The sequence below is a fragment of the Podarcis cretensis genome (genome assembly GCF_951804945.1).
Source record: "Podarcis cretensis genome assembly, chromosome: 7".
In the NCBI taxonomy this organism is placed as follows: domain Eukaryota; kingdom Metazoa; phylum Chordata; class Lepidosauria; order Squamata; family Lacertidae; genus Podarcis; species Podarcis cretensis.
In genome coordinates, this window is record NC_137176.1 from 14,284,648 (window position 1) to 14,304,323 (window position 19,676).

At 44.4% G+C, this 19,676-nt stretch overlaps 1 protein-coding gene and 1 long non-coding RNA gene across 2 annotated transcripts in view; one reads left to right on the forward strand and one right to left on the reverse strand.

The window, feature by feature from the left end:
- Nucleotides 1-19,676, reverse strand: part of LOC307220929 (uncharacterized protein) — a 93,564-nt gene that overhangs the window by 13,311 nt on the left and 60,577 nt on the right. The window lies entirely within an intron of this gene.
- LOC307220994 lies at nt 13,683-18,108 on the forward strand. Its single transcript, XR_013841260.1, has 2 exons — nt 13,683-13,923; nt 14,822-18,108. It is a non-coding gene; the product is annotated as an uncharacterized lncRNA (long non-coding RNA).

The window sequence follows — 19,676 nt, forward strand, 5'->3', positions numbered from 1 at the left end:
TATAGCCAAGCGTTAATAATCAACTCAAGGAAGCATTGTTTTTGGCAGCATTTTCCTTCTGCTGGGCCTCCAGCATTACCTTTTGTTTTGCAAAGTGTTAGTTAAAGGACATTTCCCTGAGAGCGATTTTCTTTGATTCCATTTGATTGCAGTATGGGGGCTGCGTTGCTCTGCTGTTCCTATTGTTTCATCACTACATGCTTGTGAGTTGCTCCTCAGGAGGCAGGTCTATCCACCTGACCCATTTGTTTGGTGTCAAATAAATTTATAGACATATACAAACAAAACAGTCAAGTGATGAATAATTATTTCATATCATCGTCACTTACGGTACACAATTGATAGTATCAGTAATTAATTCTACTTACAGTGGTAATTGATTGAACAAATAATTGGATTAGATTCTAGTAAATAACAATAATAATAAATAATAAGAACAATAAATAAATAAATAATAGATAAATAATAATAGAATGATAATAATAATAATATTAAAATAAAACATTAAAATAAAGAATATTAATAATAATATATAATAAAAAATAAATAAAGAGAATAAGTGGAATGGCATCACATACCAAGATTAAATTGATTGATTAATTAAGTAAATCTAAAGATAAATATATAAATAGACAAATAAAACTAATAAAAATAAAAATAAAATTAATAATAAATAATTGACATATATTTCGGAACCCTCAGTTGCTTAGATCATGGTGACAATAATGCCAAGGTTGCAGGTTCGATCCCTGTATGGAAAACTGCATATTCCTGCATTCCAAGGGGTTGGACTAAATGACCCATGGGGTCCCACACAATTCTAGAGAGCCTGGATAGCTCAACTGGTTAGAGAATGGGGCTGATAATGCTTGGGGATCATTGTTTATTATAAGTAAAACAATCATTAATTAGTATATTTGTTCCAGAATCAATAACATGTCCCTGTACAACTGCTTGTAAGCGGTAGCTCATGTCTGTGGCAGTAGCTTTAGCATGTTATCCATGGCGCCTAAGAGGAAGCGCTCTACAACGGAATCAGCTCACACCTCAGGCTGCATGGGTGCCAATAGCCGTAATTCATCGGGGGTGCCACATGGACGGGATAATAACCTATTTCACACTGCCTAAATGCATTTAGATCATTCATTGATGATTATGAGCAGCTTTTTTCCAATCAATCCCCTAACCCCATGCCCTCCACTGCTATCCCTGATATGCTCTTGGACAGTAACTGCAGCAGTGCAAACTAGGTCTCGGGCTCACTCGGCATCATCTGGTCCTCAGAACTGCATTGGGTCGCCTGCGAGGAGGCCGCCGGCCTGTGTCAATAACCCTGTTGTGTCCAGTTCTTCTAGTCCTTCGCAGAATAAGCAGCCCTGGGTCCAGCTTCCAGAATTGGGCACCTCGTCAGCCGGTGAGGAGGAACAGCAGCTGGAGGGGGAACTTCAGACAGCTGAGGGGGACAAACTGTCAGGCAAAAGACGCACCAAGAAGAAGCACGTTTGTAAGAAGAGCAAGTTGAAAATGGGCAACACGGAAGAAGAGTCAGAACAGCCTATGTGCCTTATGGGGGGGCCGCCACCGTTAGCTATGATAAAAGTTCTGAAGGAAGGCTTCCAGGATCCCGCTAGCACGCTGGGATCAATTTGAAAAGGGCATCTGGTCGGTGGCGGTCATCCCGTATGTTGAGAAGAAACCATTAGATTCTCATCGCATGGGTAAGCCGGACTTAAGAAGGGAGCCAAAGCACAAGGTGTGTTGGAAATTCAATAAGGGGTCATGCCAAGGCAGTCTGGTAAGTATCCGCACGAATGCGAGAGGTGTGCAGGGGTACACCCAGCTTCAGCGTGTTACAAAGAGAAGCAGCCCTTTCGGGGAGGTCGGGGGTTCCATCATTCTAGCTCCAGAGGAGCCCCCGCAGCAGGGAACAGACGATAGGGACCCTCCGGGTCTAGCATTTTCACTGATCCAGCTCCCTCCTCTCCGCAACCTCTTGTCTAGCTATCCAGATGGAAGCGCAGCATCCTTTCGTTGGAAGGGTTTTGTCGGAGGGTTTCAGAATACCAGTAACCGACTCTTTAATTCCAAAGGATTTCCCCTAACCAGATGTCAGTAAGGGAAAGGCTTGAGGTTGCAGAAAAAGAAAATAGCTAAGGAAGTGGCCGCAGGGAGGGTGGCTGGTCCATTCGTACACCCCCCTATCCCAAACCTGCATATCTCGCCCCTTGGTATTGTACCCAAAAAGACCCATGGTGAGTTTAGATTAATCCACAACCTTTCTTACCCTAAGGGTCTCGCTCTCAGATGTCTCGCTTCCGGTGGCTAGCACCTGGAGCTCATGGGCTTCAGGTCAGGGATATTGGGGCTTTTGCCTAGCGTGCCACTCACCACGGATTACATTCTGCAATACCTTTCCCATCTTGACGATTTGGGATGGGACCCCAAAACTTTAAAGATACACGTAGTCGCCATCAGCTTCTTTGTTAGAGCCATGTTTTCCTCTGACCTGTGCAGTGACTTCCTGATCCAAAGAGCTATTGAGGTTTGGGGCAGGCTACAACCCCCCCTAGAGCCGTAAGCCAATTTCTTACGGGCTGCTATCTCAGATACGCACAAAGCTTAGGTCAATCTGCTGGGCCAAGTTCGAGGCCCGCCTCTTTTCCACAGCATATGTGATCGCCTTCTTTGGTGCCTTGAGGGTTGGTGAAGTGGTAGCCGAGGTTAACGCAAGTGGGAGGAACTGCAGTTGACTGAAGCTAGCATGACTGTGCGCATACGTCAATCCCAAATGGACCAGGCAGGTAGGGGTTCCCTCGTAAAACTTACAGCTTCAGCGCAGCGGGGCCCATGCCTGGTCAAAGACACTAGATGGTACCTTTACCTCAGACTGCCCGGTCCTGGCCCAGTCCTGGTTCACGAGGATGGGTCACCTTTGTTGAGACACCAATTCACAAGGGCACTCCGCAAAGTTATTGATGCCTGTGGTTCATCTTCCCAGGATTATGCAGCACACTCATTTAGGATTGGCGCCGCCTCAACAGCGGCACGCTTGGGCCTGCCAGTGGATAAGATTAAGGAAATGGGCCAGTGGAATCCGACGCTTATAAAGGCTACATTCGTTAGAATGCGCCCTGCTCCTTTACCTCTACTTATCCGTAATTTTCTTTTCTTTTTCTTCTCCTTTATTTTCAGCCATTCTCAGAAGTGTCTGGATTTGTGGCCATGGTATAGTCCATTGGCCCACGTACGGTCAGTTAGCTGTGGCCTCACCCCTAACCTCGGATTGCTACCTGGAGTGCGAGTTTCCTGGTTTTCGAGACGAGGCATTGCTTATGCCATTGCTGAGAGGGAGAGTTGCCACGTTTGGCCCTCTTGGCAGCCACCTGGAGTGTGAGTTTCCTGGTTTTCGTGACGAGGCATTGCTTATGCCATTGCTGAGAGGGAGAGTTGCCACGTTTGGCCCTCCTGACAGCCACCTGGAGTGCGAGTTTCCTGGTTTTCGTGACGAGGCATTGCTTATGCCATTGCTGAGAGGGAGAGTTGCCACGTTTGGCCCTCTTGGCAGCCACCTGGAGTGCGAGTTTCCTGGTTTTCGTGATGAGGCATTGCTTATGCCATTGCTGAGAGGGAGAGTTGCCACGTTTGGCCCTCCTGACATCCTTATCAGCAGAAGAAGTGTGGACTTGTCGTGGCACATAAAGAGAGATTTGGATGAGGTGGCTGCCTTGTGTCCCGGAACAACGGTGTTCTGGTCCTCCTTCCTGAAGGGAATTGTGTGACGCAGTGTGCAGAACTGTATGGCCATTGAAAAATCCAGGAAACTCTTAAATCGTGCAATAGCCCGTTGGGTGCACTTTTTGTATGGCCGAGTCATTTATCATGACCGTATCCGGATCGGCGACCAAGCTTTATACCGGAATGACGGTGTCCACCTATCGGATCTGGGGAAAGACAGTTGGTTAGCTAGTGTCAGCAAATGCATCTGGGATTGGTTACAGCTTTGAGGGTATTGGCGGCGAGCCTTTCGGCTCGGGTGGCGGTTAGGCATTGGAATAATGTGCTGTGGTGTGTCGAAGTGCTAGGTGTGGCCATCGCCTCTGCCTTCAATGTTTAGGGGTATTCCGTTAAAGGAATCTGGCGGTCGTGTATTCTGTCCGATGCCTGCTTGGCGGGAGGCCATGGCACGACCCTCGGTGACAGCAGGGGTGAGCCTATAGTTGGATTAGCATCAACAGGTGATGAACCCCTGGTGAATAAACCCACTTGTTTCGCGATCCAATGCCTAAGCCAATACCTTTTCATTGCTGTAATCAATAAAGTTGTGGCCTTTTCTAGCCCATTAACCTTATATCACGTGTCCCTGTGTCTTCTTTTCACGTCGCGGTGGTCGGGTCCTCGAACCACAACACAATATTAAAATACAATACTCTATTAAACATTCAAAGCTTCCCTAAACAGGGCTGCCTTCAGATGTCTTCTAAAAGTCTGGTAGTTGTTTTTCTCTTTGACATCTGGTGGGAGGGAGTTCCACAGGGCGGGTGCCACTACCGAGAAGGCCCTCTGCCTGGTTCCCTGTAACTTGACTTCTCGCGGGGAGGGAACCGCCAAAAGGCCCTCGACACTGGACCTCAGTGTCCAGGCAGAACGATGGGGGTGGAGATGCTCCTTCAGATATACTGGACCGAGGCCATTTATGGCTTTAAAGGTCAGCACCAACACTTCAAATTGTGCTCAGAAACATACTCAAGATCTTGCTGAAATCTTGCAAGATCTCGTGGAGTGCATGAGACCAAGCTATATCTCACCGGAGCCTGCCACCACTTCATGTGTGCTGCCACGCAACCCAGGTAAGGGAGGGGTGACACAAAAGTGGCAGGGCAGTTACCGTTTGCCTCAGGTGGCAAAATGGGACACTCCACCCCCATCCATTTATAACAAATGTGATGGAAACTTGAATATATGATTTGGAAACATTATAAACATGCGTCTCAGAAATACGTTGTAATACATGAAATTTAATTGCTCCAGAGTAGGACAAGGGATGCGGGTGGCGCTGTGGGTTAAACCATAGAGCCTAGGACTTGCCGATCAGAAGGTCGGCGGTTCGAATCCCCATGACGGGGTGAGCTCCCGTTGCTCGGTCCCTGCTCCTGCCAACCTAGCAGTTCGAAAGCACATCAAAGTGCAAGTTGATAAATAGGTACCACTCCAGCAGGAAGGTAAACGGCGTTTCCATGTGCTGCTCTGATTCGCCGGAAGCGGCTTAGTCATGCTGGCCACATAACCCAGAAGCTGTACGCCGGCTCCCTCGCCAATAAAGCAAGATGAGCGCCGCAACCCCAGAGTCGGCCATGACTGGACCTAATGGTCAGGGGTCCCTTTACCTTTAATGATAGGACAACATTTCAGAGGGAACAGGTTGAGCACGGTTTGCTTTGGGTTTTTTTGAAAAAGAACTGCACTATGCCTTCATGTCTTTTTGGATTCTTCAAACATTTAACAGAAACTTAGGGGAAGAATCATTCTAGGTTTTGAAACGGTCTCTTTTCACTTTGCCTGAAGATGCCTTCAAGAAGCTGAAATTTAAGATATTCATCTTGGCTCACATTACCAACCTTTCAGAACAGATTATATCCCCAACCAAAAAAAACCTCCATTATTAGGCTTTTTTGTTTGAAGGCTTCTTTTCTTTGGCCCCAAGCTTGTTGAAAATACTAGCCATTCATTTCCTCGTGACATGCTGCAGCATAAGAATTGTTCTTCCCTTCAAGTAGAAAAATTTGATTACCAGTATTTATCACAAAAAGAAATGGAAGAGAGAAATATGTTTTCTGATTTTCAAGAGAAGACCAGTGTTGCCACCATTTTTAAAAAAGGGGGGGGGAATACACTGGATGGCAAGTAGATTTTAATAATTTGGCTTGGAATCTTAAAATGAGGTCTTGTTCCCTGTTCAAAAATTCTCTTCTTGGCTCCCTGAAATAACAAGACTAGCAACGAAAGGGAACTTTAGACTAGTCAGTTCATTGCAATCATTCGGAGAAAGCTTCCTAAATGTTCCACGGTTTAGATTCTACCCATACTATAGCTTTTAGCATAGTGTCACCAGTAGGGAACTAGACAGAGGGCCTTTTCAGTAGTGGCACCCATCCCAGCAGATGTCAAATAGATAAATAGCTAGGTGATTTTTAAAAGACACCTGAAAACAAAGTTTAGGGAAGTTTTGATGCTGTATTGTGTTTTTACTATTATTATTTTTGTTGGGAGCCACCCAGAATGGCTTGGACAACCCAGTCAGATGGGCAGCATATAAATATTAAATTATTATTATTATTATTATTATTATTATTATTATTATTACTATTACTCCTGTTATTAGTTTGGAATGCTGCTCCTACTGAAATAAGACAGTTCTGATATTTCATCATCTGCTGAAAATCTTCTGTTTAGAGAATTATTTTGAATAGGTTTTGGTCTGCTGTGTATTTTAAGTTTTTATACAATTACGAAGTGTTAATAATCTTATTGAACACTGTTCATGAATTGGTGATTCATAAATACTTTTATAAATCAATAAAAACAGGGGATTAGACAAATTCATGGGGGATAGAACCATTACTCAGAATGAGGCAATCACCTCAAGTAGCATATGCTGGTGGGCAGTCTCAATGACTGTGCCTTGGGATGGAAGGGATGAACTTCTCCTTCTAGCATGCTGTGGTCCTGACAATTAGGCCACCCATGCCTGTGATTAATTAACAAACCCACCCCTGAAGCTGATTGTGAAGCTGAGGCCCCAATACTTTGGCCACCTCATGAGAAGACTCCCTGGAAAAGACCCTGATGTTGGGAAAGGTGGAGGGCACAAGGAGAAGGGGGCGACAGAGGACGAGATGGTTGGATAGTGTTCTCGAAGCTACCAGCATGAGTTTGACCAAACTGCGGGAGGCAGTGGAAGACAGGAGTGCCTGGTGTGCTCTGGTCCATGGGGTCACGAAGAGTCGGACACGACTAAATAACTAAACAACAACACACATTTAGCACAACACAAGGCCAATTTATCCCTGAGCTATATGGCTCAACTCTGCAAAGTATTGCTCGCGCATGTGCACACACAGAGACTCCAACTCCTCCAGGACCTGTAGGTCCCCCTCCTATGCATATACACACATTGCCTGTCATAGAGAACATTAAGAAAGTTATGGTATGGACTCTGTTTCTACACTGCTAAACCCATTGCCTGTCAGCTCCATCTTAACTCTCAAAACACTGATTGTTTTATTTATTTATTGAATTTATATACCACCCTATACCCAGAGGTCTCAGGGCGGTTCACAGAAAAGATCACAATATATAAAATCAAAATAAGAACAACATCCCAATAACACCCTCCCAGAAAAAAGCCACATTTTAAAAGGGTATAGGATGTCAACCAGGGCAACCAAAGGCCTGGTTAAAAAGGAACGTTTTTGCCTGGCACCTAAAGGTGTATAATGAAGGCGCCAAGTGAACTTACCTGGGGAGAGCATTTCACAGATGGGGAGCTATTGCAGAGAAGGCCCGTTCTCGTGTTGCCACCCTCCGGACCTCTCGAGGGGGCACATAAAGGAGGGCCTCAGAAGATTATCTCAGGGTCCGGGTAGGTTCATATGGAAAGAGGGGGTCCCTTGAGGTACTGCGGTCCTGAGCCGTTTAAGGCTTTATAGGTCAAAACCAGCACTTTGAATTGGGCCCAGAAACTAATTTGTGGCCAGTGCAGTCAGACCAGGATCACTATATTATATGCTCAAACCATCCTGTTCCAGTGAGCAAGCTGACAGCTGAATTCTGCACTAGCTGAAGTTTCTGAGCTGTCTTCAGAGGCAGCCCTACGTATAACGCATTGCAGTAATCAATTAAATCCCAACACCCAGGAATCAAAGGTGAGGAAGACACCCAGAAACCCAAGGGAGTCAGGGCATCCACAGATCCATTAAACTTCTATTTCCAGTATTTAGGCATGAGTGCCAATGCTTCTGTAAGCAAAACACAAGGGGGAGCTTCGGAGAACCTAATTTTCTTCAGAAGTATGAATGAATGATTTTTTTTTATTTCAGTCACAGACCAGTTCCAGCCCACATACAATATCAAGGAAGTCATAAAACACCATAGGGATTCATTTGAATTTGCAATTAGGTATAATGGGCAATACAGATATAGCAACAGTTAAAAATATATAAATTAAAACTTAGTCACTAACATATAACCTAAAATTACCATTTAAGGCCTTAATCATTATGATAGCACAGCTTGTTCCGTAAGTTTTATGGCAATTGCACAGAATTTGGCTACCCTTAACGTGATCTCAGGATCCTTGTCCTCTACCAGGGATTTTAGACATTGAAGTTCAGATTCATTTGGAGATTTTTGCATAGCAGGGGTAATAAATATTGAGCGCATATCCCCGTAGAAATGGCAGCGTAACAAGGAATGAGAGACAGTTTCTACCTCCATCAAGCTGCAGGGGCAGACTTGTTCCATGTAGAAGTTTGAATATACTGTCCATAGAATGCTGATGGACTATTGTAGATGTGTGAGTCAGGAAAACCAGGTGGAGAAGGGGAATAGTATCATGAAGGAAGTCAAGACTATCTGGCTGGGTGACTGGATACAAGAGAACTCCACATTGCAGCATTTAGTTGCTGGACCCACATGTGTTGTCCAAAGCTGGCAGAATTGGAAGCTTCTATTGAGGAGCGTCATTCAAGAACTATTAACAGAAATGAAAAGATTTTGGAAAAGACTAATGGCATAATTCAGAAAGGATGCTACACCATTTTCCATTTTGGAAAATGGAAAGAAACAGAAGTCCCAGCAATGGATACAAAAACTTATGGAACATGCAGAAATGAAATCAAGACAACAAACTTTTTACAAAAGAATGGAAATGGTTTATTGAATATTTACAGATAAATTGTAAACAGATAAGAACATTGGCAGGAATATTGAAATAACATGCAGTTTTATAAGAGTATGTATTTATAGTAGATGAATAAATGAGCAAATTAAGTTAATTTGGATATGCAGAAGATCTTAAAAACAAATTTAAGGAACCTCAGAAAGAGGGGGAAGGAAGTCAAGTTTGGAAATGTTAACATGATAGTAAAATTAGTGAAACGTATAAGTCTGAAAAGCATAAATAAAATGGAAAGAAAGAAAGAAAGAAAGAAAGAAAGAAAGAAAGAAAGAAAGAGTGGGTCCTACACATTGCTCCCTAAGATATTCAAACCACGGCGGGACAACTGAAGGACGTTTTCATTCCATTTGAATATACGCTTTACATCTCCTTTGTTCCATTTTGTAATTTGCAGAACTGAATGTATGTATATCAAGTAATTTAAGCTTTTCTTTCTTTTATATTTAAGCAATCCAAGCCAGGCCAAAATATAAAATGAGAGATTCATTTTCCGCAAGGGGGAAAAGGGCAATTTAACGAAATTGACCTAAATATTTATCCATGCTCCACTTAAGGATTAGAAGGAAGGATTCAACCACTTCTTATGTTATGAAAGAGCAGTCTTCCACCCCCACTTTTAAGTCCCCTTTAAGCTCCTCTCAGAGATCAAATGAAGTTTGTTTGCCAAATCTCTGTGTAAGGAAACCTGTTCTGTATTAGACTTTTAAAAGAGAGAGTGAGAGAGCAGAAAGTGTACTAAGCTCAGTAAATCCGGTTAGCAGAATAAACCTCCTTAAATCATTTTGCCCCCTCCTCGGATATTCTGGAAGCAGCATCAGCAGCAGTTTTTTTGTAACTTGATCCTATTTTCTTTGTGGTACAGCTTGCAAGCCCTCAGTTGAACAAGGTAATTCAAAGTAGCCGCATTCGCCCAGCACAATGTCCTCTTGCTCGTTGGCACATATTTGGGTTGGGGTTGGGAGTGGGGGCAGCAAACTTCTAGATGTAACAATTTTAGGAATCGGGAAGGAAGGCTGAGCATTTAATACAGCCTTTTGGGTGCACAATCTATAATCGCTGAAACCCTATAGACGGTTAGGCTGTTGAAATCCCAGTGGCTTCGGCGGAATTTAAACAATCCAGCTGTTCAGAGGATTGTTGCAGCCAATCTGGATAAGCTGAAAGCACAATGCAAAAATGCCTTTGGAAATTGTTAAAGTTCTTCCCCCCCCCCCCCCGGCTCCCGATTGCCCAGGCAAACCTTCCCTCCCGCTCTCTCACTCGGCATTAAAACTGGAGGCACGCTTTGCTCTTACATTTGAAAATAGCTTTTTATTTTTACCCTTATTCATGTGTAAGAGTGAATTGCGCTGGCACTCGCTGCACAAGCTGTGTGCAGATGCCTCAAACAGACAGAGGCAACCCCAGCAGAAGGGAAAAAACGCTTGCTCAAGGCTTGTGAACGGAGCAAAATCCATATGTTTACATGCTTGGCTCCAGCAGATGTTCTTTGAAACCATCCTGTTTTTAAAATGAGTAATGACCAAACTAGGATGCGGGTGGCACTGTGGTTTAAACCACTGTGCTGCTTGGACTTACCGATCAGAAGTTTTGCTGTTTGAGGCCCCGCGATGGGGCAATCTCCTGTTTTTCAGTCCCAGCTCCTGCCAACCTAGCAGTTCGAAAGCACGCAGTACAAGTAGATAAATAGGTACTGCTCCAGCAGGAAGGTAAACAGTGTTTCTGTGCACTGCTATGGCTTCGCCAGAAGCGGCTTAGTCATGCTGGCCACATGACGCGGAAAAACTGTCTGCAGAAGCAGACAAACGCCGGCTCCCTTGGCCTGTAGAGAAAGATGAGTGCCGCAACCCCAGGGTTGTTCACGACTGGACTTAACTGTCAAGGGTACCTTTACCTTTAATGGCCAAACTGCATGTGTGTGCTGCCAAATACAGCAGTTCTTTTGAAGGATATCAGGACAAAAGGAATGAGGAGGTGGAAGCAGAACCAAAACAGTTTTATTTACAAATAAATAGCAGGCATGCAAAGCATAAAATAAAACGTACCCGACAGGGGCTACCCAATCTCCCCTTCAGCTGCCCGGAGCCCTAGGTAGAGCAGCAGGAGAAAGATCCTGACTGTCTGTCTCCCAGCATCAGGTCCTTTGAACTGGGTAAAAGCTCACAGGGCCCCTCCCACCTATGGCTTTTATAGCCTGCCTTGATGTAATCAAGTGCACTTGGCATTACTCATGATTAGCCCAGGACCCTGAGATGGAACTAATACAGAGCAGCTGAGAAACTCCCACTACCTGCAGCCGGGCATCCAGCCAGCGCTTGCAACACAGAAGAACCCAAGAAACTCCCGACAGGTGTGTGAAACACAAGAATCCAGCAGACCGCAAACTGGGGATGTTAAAGGGAAAGGGGCGTGCCACCTAACTCCTCAAAATACAATTGTCTTCCACATTCCCACTACAATATTTCCCTAAAGTAACAATGCAATAGACAAGAAGCTGGTGTGAAGCAAGGGTGGCATAAGTTAAGCTAGTGTAAAGTTATCCATACTCCATTCAGCAGAGGAATTGCTGCTGGCTGAGCTAGCCTATTTGACCAAACTGCAGGAGGCAGTGGAAGACAGGAGTGCCTGGCATGCTCTGGTCCATGGGGTCATGACGAGTCGGACATGACATAACGACTAAACAACAACAACAAGAGCTAGCCTAAGCATGGCAGAGGTGAAACAAGCCTTTGAAATAGACTTTGAGTTATGCCATCCATTTTTCCAGTCTAATTTGCAGTGTGCTGTCAGGTCACATGACCGAGTAGAATGGGCTTAATATCCAGAATACGTCCACCACCCTCTGATCTGACCACCCCCACTATGCCTCTCCCTGTCATCTTACAACCAGTCCAGTGGGTAGCACTGCTGTCAGCTTCTTCCTCTTTAGCCTCATTTTTGCCTCTGAAGCTCAGCAGGAAAGAGGGTGTCCTTTGTTCTGGCTCCCTTGGTCTCCTTGCCTTCTGCCCACCAGTCCTAATGGGCACCAACCACCACTAGTTTGGGGATGCTCTATTTCTGAATTTCTGCACTAAGCAGAAGGGATGGCTTAAGCAACCTACAAGACCTCCTCCGACTCTATGATTCTCTGATTCCATGAACTGTGCAAAGGCACAGCAGGCAGACCCTAGATGGGTAGATAATTTGGACTCATAGATGCCTTAGCACACAGTTTGGGGATTGCTGATATATACTTTATACTGCCAGAACTGCATCAGCTTCCCCATAACATATCTACAGCAGGAGTCTTCAGGTTATAAAATTGGCCACTGAAGAAGATTTATTCCCCTAATTGTTCATGAAAACGCAGATAATGAACATAAAGTAGGCAATAACACAGGACCAGGTGTGTTTCTTGGCCAATATATGCCCTCACTTGTCTGAGCCAAGAAGCAAGTTGCAGATGGATAGATGCTTTAACGTGCCCAAAGTGGTTATACAGTGATGGACAAACATACAGCTACTGTCCATATGCAAGCCTACTGAAATAGCCATTTAAAAAGAGGAAATATCATGCAAATTGTGATTTGCCAAGTCTGATAGCTCCTGGGGTGTAGTTATTCCGTGCCATTATGGAAGACGTGCCTGGGCATTTTCTGGATCGTGCAATCATCATTAAAGCAACATTTGAGGATTCTGCAATCATTCTGATCTCTAGAGCAAATGAGACAACACTAACTGCAAAATTAAAAATCTGCCCAGTGTGTCTCTTATTCTGCCTGCTGCATGTTCTAGGTTTCCTCCTTAGCTAGTCCCTCCTTCTACACCCCTCCCATTCTCCATTGATGCTAACTGTCAGTACAGTAAATGGTTTCCCAAGATGAGTACCCAATTACTGTTCTACTATGCACATAGATTTTCCTGTGACAAAGATAAAGAAATTGATGCTTCATTCTCTCCCATAGCCATGATGAAGTGGGCTAGTTTTTATTACAACCGTAGCCCGACATCTCTCCCCCCTGCATGTATGGTGGTTCCTTCACTTCTGGATATCAATAATACAAGAAAAGTTTGTGTGTCTGCTTGTGTGTCGGGTGGGAGTGCTGTTTCTGTCAGCCAGGACTAAGCCACCCAGTCTCAGTTGAGGTGGGCAGGCTGTTCCTTCACTAGAAGTGTCCGTAAGCATTGTCCCTCCCTATCAGTAAAGTAATCTACAAGTCATTAACACTATGAAAGTTCAAGAACTCCCACCCAGGATTTACACACAAAACCGCAGTAATAGTTCAGGAAGAAGCTCTGCTGACCTTTCTCCCCTGTTTAATTCTACCGACAGAACCCACCTCCAACTTTTTACCCCACATCAAAAGCCACAGAACTTGTGTCCACCAGCTTCCATGGTGGGATAATGACTCCAGATCACTTTCCTGCTAAATCACTCTCCCTTTGTCAAGGGTACACGTCTTGGCCAAGGAAGCAGGAGAGTTGTGGTGTTCGTATGGAGCCCCCGATCGTTTCACAGACTATTGACCCGTACACCACTAGTCCGCTGCCACCAACCAGGTTCTCCCCGATAAAACACTTAGTCTCAGTCGGTTTCTCAAGTTAACAACAAAGATTGTAGTTTACTGCAAACACAAATAAACTTTAAATGCATTCGAAACGCTCTTACCCTTTACCCTTTTAGTCTTATTTTATCCTGTCTCTAACTCACTCTAACTCCTCTACCTCCCCTCACACAAGAACCAACTGTCTCTCTAATTCCAACTGTCTTCCAACTGCTTTTTCCCAGCTGTCTAAACCTCTGGCTAAGCCTTTTAAAAACAGGTAGGCTCCACCTCTGGGCTTTTCTATTGGTCTACCTATTAAACCTTTCTCTCCCCCTGTACAGACATTTCCAAAAGAACAGGCAAATGCCACAGTCCTCTCCCCATGAACCCCACAATTCAGTCTTCATGAGATCTCTCCTGGGACAGATATTTCCAGCCCAAGTTAGTTTGGCTCCCCTTTCTACCCAAGCCAGCATTTCCTATTGTCCTTCCATGTTTGTTACTCTGTGTTTTGTCTAGTTAGGAGCCTATGGAAAGGCACCTTGTGTTCTTCCCTTGAACCACTCCCACCAGTTAGGAGGTTCCGGTTGCCTTGTTTTGGACAATGCACTGGGTGGAGTTCAAGGGAAACTCTGGCTGGATGGGAATGAAAACAATCCACAATGGCCCTGCTTCTTGCATTCTTTGAATGTTTTTTTGTCTGGCAGAGATGTGTCCTCAGACTCTGCTCATGGCTCTTAACTTGCCTGGGTAGAGGACAGAGAGGGGTGTCTGAGTATACAGAAACTATCCTACCGTACAATGATAACATTTACATTCATGGATCTGTCCACTTTGCCTCTAACCCATTCTTGACACAAGCCCCCACCCTCCCCAGAAGGCTATTCAGAAGTAAATGTGTCCCTCCGGCTAAAAAAATTCCCTACCGCAGACTTAAATTGGGGAGATATAGCAAATGGGATATTTTCTTGAGCTAGTGCTTTTGCAGACATATTTGCAAGGCTGTGGTAAGTCACCATGCTCAAAGTACTCTTGTGCGGACTTTTTAAAATAAGAAAAACTATTAAAGTTGCTGCTGAAGATTGAATTGAAAATACTACAGTCAGGTAAATATCACCTATATTTGGGATATATGGAGTTTCAATGGAAAAGAATACCAAGAAGGATCAGATTGTCTACTTAGATCAGCCAGTTATCTCACTAGTCTTCTTTTTTTGGTGGGGGAAGAAGGGGGCTTTTAATTTTAAAGAAGACGTTCTTAAGGCAGATGAGTTACATAAGCATACAGAGTAGAGTGGGGTGACAATCCTAACCATATTTTCTTTATTTACTTCCCCAGACATTCTGGGACACAAAGGTGTAAGAAAACCATGGGAGAAGAAAGAAGATGAAATCAAATTTGAAATATAAGTTACAAAGAGAGAAATCTATGGAAATCCCTTCCCCCTCCAACCCTTGCCGATACCTGCATAAGGCAGATAGTGAAGGGAGAAAAGCACTATGTCGTCTTTAGAAGCCAGGCTCCACTCAGTCACTCGTCCTTTCTTATCTATATTCATGGGTTTTTCAGGGGCCCAGCAGTTACATGTCAGAATGATGAGTCTCAACCTTGTTTCAGGATAAAGCATCAATCTGCGGTGCATACTGAGTCTGACCTGATAGAATTTAAGAGGAACTGTAGGCTCTGTGATTCCTCTACAGAATGTAATTTTTGAACTCAGTCCTCAGTGATAGACAAGATATTCTATCAAAGCTGCCTCTCTGAATTGAGGAAAGAGCTGTCCCAGGAGTACATCTCGAAGGTTTTGCCAATCTGTGTTCACGTGGAGACTAACAACCATCTTACAAGTGACTTTTCTCCCTTCTGCTTAGCATGGACCTAGTACGCTCTGTCCTCCCACCTTTCACTTTACTTCCAGACAGATGCAATATATTATTTGTCTGCTATGTGCACTTATTTCCCTGCTGATCTAGGAGCAGCTGTGGAAAAGGGGAATTTCATGTTGGGGGTCGTTTGATAGCAGGAGCTGAAGCGCTTCCTCTGAAGTGTGAGATCAGAAAGAAAGTTAATGATAATGACTGTTAAATCTTATGTAAGCACAGCAGATTTAATGCTTGCTGGGGAGGGTGGGGATGAGTAAGTGTTAATTAAATACCATATTTTTCGCTCTATAGGATGCACTTTTCCCCCTCCAAAAATTAAGGGGAAATGTGTGTGCATCCTATGGAGCAAATGAAGGCTCCTTGGCTTCAGTGATAGCAACGCGAAGCCTCTGAAGCGCAGAGGGAGTGCTCCCTCTGCGTTCTGGGGGCTTTGCGTTGCTTTCGCTGAAGCCTGGAGAGCGAGAGGGGTCGGTGCGCACCAACCCCTCTCGCTCTCCAGGCTTCAGGGATAGCTGCCTGAAGCCTTCAGAGCACAGCAGGAACTTGCGCTGCGCTCCGAAGCCTTCGGGTTCCTTTTGTTGAAGCCAGGAGAGCAAGACTCTCCTGGCTTCAGCAGAGAGGGAGAGCTGCGCAGCGCCCCTTCAGCCAAGCGGGAGGAGAAATAGAAGGGGCTCCGTTTCTCCTGCCACTTCACTGAAGGGGTGCTGAGCAGAGAGGGGAGATTTTTTTTTCTTGTTCTCTCCCTCTAAAACAAGGTGCGCCCTATGGTCGGGTGCGTCCTATAGAGCGAAAAATACAGTATATCTGGGCGCCAGCCACAGGAAAATCCTAATCTATGGTGGCTACCTGTCTGTTTACTAAAGCAGGGGTGCTTGGAGAAAGGTCTCTAGTGACCAATGGTACCATCTCTAAGGGGCTGTGGGTTTCTCAGCCTCCTCAATATTTGTAGGCAGGGGGCCAAGCCCCCAAAATTTTGAGGGGGTAGGGGAGGTCTCATCCCAAAGATATGCACTTGGCTGGCTGCACCACCCCCACCGCTGCCACAGCAACCAGGCCAGGGCCTCTACAGCCCTCACCTCTGCTGCCTCTTTGGCAACGAGGCCAAGACCTCCAGCGCGAGGCCTCCACCGAGTCCCACCACAGCCACAGCCGGACCCCAGGAAGCCAGGCTGCACTTCCAGGAGTGCAACCACATCTGCAGAGGGCCCCAACAGAGGCCACGTGGCGGAGGTGGATGCCCTGGCTCAGTTGCCACCACAGCAGCAAGCCAGCGGAGGCAAGGCAGTGGGCAGCAGCCGAGCATGGAGCCCAGCGTCATGAGCACATGATGCATGAGTAATGTTATGACGTCACGTTGCACGTGCGCCGCTGGACACCCACAGTCTGGGGCGCAGGTCGGTGCCTCTGCTAATGGCTATCACAGCAAATGGCTAAGTTCATACAGGAGAAGCTGGTCCTTCAGAAACATAAGCCATGTACCACCTTAATGAGAACAAGTCCCTAGTCCATTGAATTGTGACATTTATTCCACAAGTTGGACCTGCATCAAAGTTTACGGTTCAGGGTTCCAGACATTATCTTTTTGAGGATAACCCATTGCATTTCCCTCTTTGCTTAGTTTTTCTATCCTCTGCATAACAGTCACCATACTGGGACCACTCGTCATGTTCAGCCCCCTCTAGACTGGACATTTGGGCAGAACCCTTTGTTTGTAAAACCGTTATCCTGCCACCCCCCCCCTTTTATGCATGGATGGTACCACTTCGACTACATAAGGATCCAATTCTATTGGTATATATATCATATCAGCCTTTGCCAACCAGATGTCCTACAAATGGTTTGGATTACAACTCCCATCAGCACCAGCCAATTGTGCTGGCAATCTAGAATTGGACTGGTATTTCTGGTCCGGTGAGTTTGTTTATTTAATTAATTCCATTTAAGAATCACTTCCCATAAAATGAGAGGAAATTTAGGATGGGAAAGAAGGGGGGAATAGTTTTGTTGAACGGCAGTATATAGATGAAATGGGTATATTTATACTATTCCATTCCCCCCACCTTTTAAAAAAATAGTATATGGGTGAATATGTGGACACACACACACACCATTTTACATAATTAAAAAACAAACAGCTTCCAAAATTATTCAGCGCATGAATGTGCCCACTTCGCAAACTTTAGGCAATAGTGCTAATTACAGCTCCTTATGTTCCAAACGATAAACAAGGACTCATCAGTAGGTATGGGGTTAGCTGTTCTGTACCTGTTCATCTTTTGACCGAGTGATCGTTACTCAAACTTGGAAGCTTAACGAAATGGGAATCACAACACACCATGATTGGTGGTTTGCAAAAATAGCATTTTTGGATCTGAACCTTCTTGCAGCATTGCAGCATTTATGCAGTTCTTCACAGTACTGCTGCTGTTATTCATTGCTCGTCATCAAGCAGTAATTTGCATGCCTCTAGGTGTATTGTAATCTGTCTGTCTTGTGGTGTCACATTAGGTTTGATGTGACCCCTTCTTCTGTCCTTATTTTCTTTGGGAGTTTAATGTATCTGCAAACACAGCTGAACAAAGTACTTCATTTTACTATTTTGCTATTTTTCAAGTTGACTCCATCATCGATCTTCAGTTGTGCCATTGACCCATTGTTTTGCAGGAGGGATCTGTATTGTTTATTTTAAGCCTTGTTTGTAAAAATCATTTTCTTTAGAAATAAAAGCCTTTTTTTGACAAATATGCATTTGCTTGATCAATATAAGTAAGCAACATTCACATTTATTATTTTTAGAAAAAATGATACTTTAAATAGGGTTGCCACTAAGCTAGTTTTAAGGAAATTTGGCAAAATCTAGACATCCAATATGGGTTGATATCTGTCCAAATTTTCCCAGACATTTTAGCGATTTCTGCCCAGACACTGGTACTGACAAAAGTATTCCACTATGACAACCCTAACTTTAAACATAAGCATTCAAACATTTCACACATTTAAACATTCGGTTGGGTGTGGAATGGTAGGGGTGGAATTATAATGCAATTATATAGTGGAATTATAACTTTCTCTTTGGAGAAAGTTGTGTGTATTGTTTCCTCATCTGTATGAGAAATAAATGAAAAACATGGTCTTAATATATGATGAACTGAGGATGACAGCTGAAGAGATGAAATCAAATTTATGTAATTCAGAATGACCTAAGTTTTGTACGGCAGCGTATGAGACTAAGTATGTGACTCTGAGAGAGAAACTCAAAAAATCATTCTTTCTTTTAAAGAAAGCTACTGGTACCATTAGGCATTACTAATGTCTACATACATGTAACAGAAAGCTATATAAGTAGGGAGACAGGATAAGAAACATTAACAGTGAATGTTAAGCTACCTTCATTTCATACCCTTCAACTGCCCCGATTAAATTGGGGCATCCCGTTTATGGGTGCTGTTTTCTCAAGAGCAGGATGCCCAAAACCACACATGTAGGGGCACCATGATCTCATGCAGTTCATGTGATTCATGTAGCAGTGTGTCCTGGTTTTCCACAGCAATGTGTTTGTCAGGGACTGGACTGAGGAGGAATGGTGGGAGTCGCCCCACTCCCTTCTCCTGAACCTTCCCAAGGGCAGGAGGACAGTATTGATTTAGAACAGTGGTTTGCAGAGGGGCATAGTCCAGAGGAGGAAAGCTGGGAAATACTGGGTGAGGAACAGCTAGAAGAGGGCACACCAGGAGAGAGACGGCTGACAGATTCAGTATCCTTGGACAGCATTTCTGAGCCCCCTTCACCTAGAACTAGACGGGCTCTGAGAGTGATAGAACAGAAAGCGCAGAGGCAACAAACTCAGATTACCCGGCATAGAAGTTACGTAGATTAATGGGGACGGAGGGGGTGAACCTTAACTGGGAGCAATGTCATTTTTAGAGAGAGATGCATTCCTTTGTCTCTCGCTGTGATTATTAAAGAAACTATCTGGTAAGAATGTTCCTTTCATTTGATCTTCTTAATTACTGCCACCAGGGGAGGGATTCGATTCCCCGAAGCCTGACAGTGTTGGAGGATATATCATTGCCTCACTACACATTTTAGCACATTGGATCCGACGTAAATTCCAAAACAATGACAACAAACAGAGTATTGTTTGTATAATGGCCTGAGTTTGAAAACATTGTTGTTAAGTTGGTGCTATTTTTTAAAAAATCAGTATCGTCCAATAAAGCTAGTGGTCATATGGAAACTAATTGGCTCACATGGTTGGCAAATGAATGGAAAGCACAGAGCCCACATTAAAGTTCAATTACCATTGCACA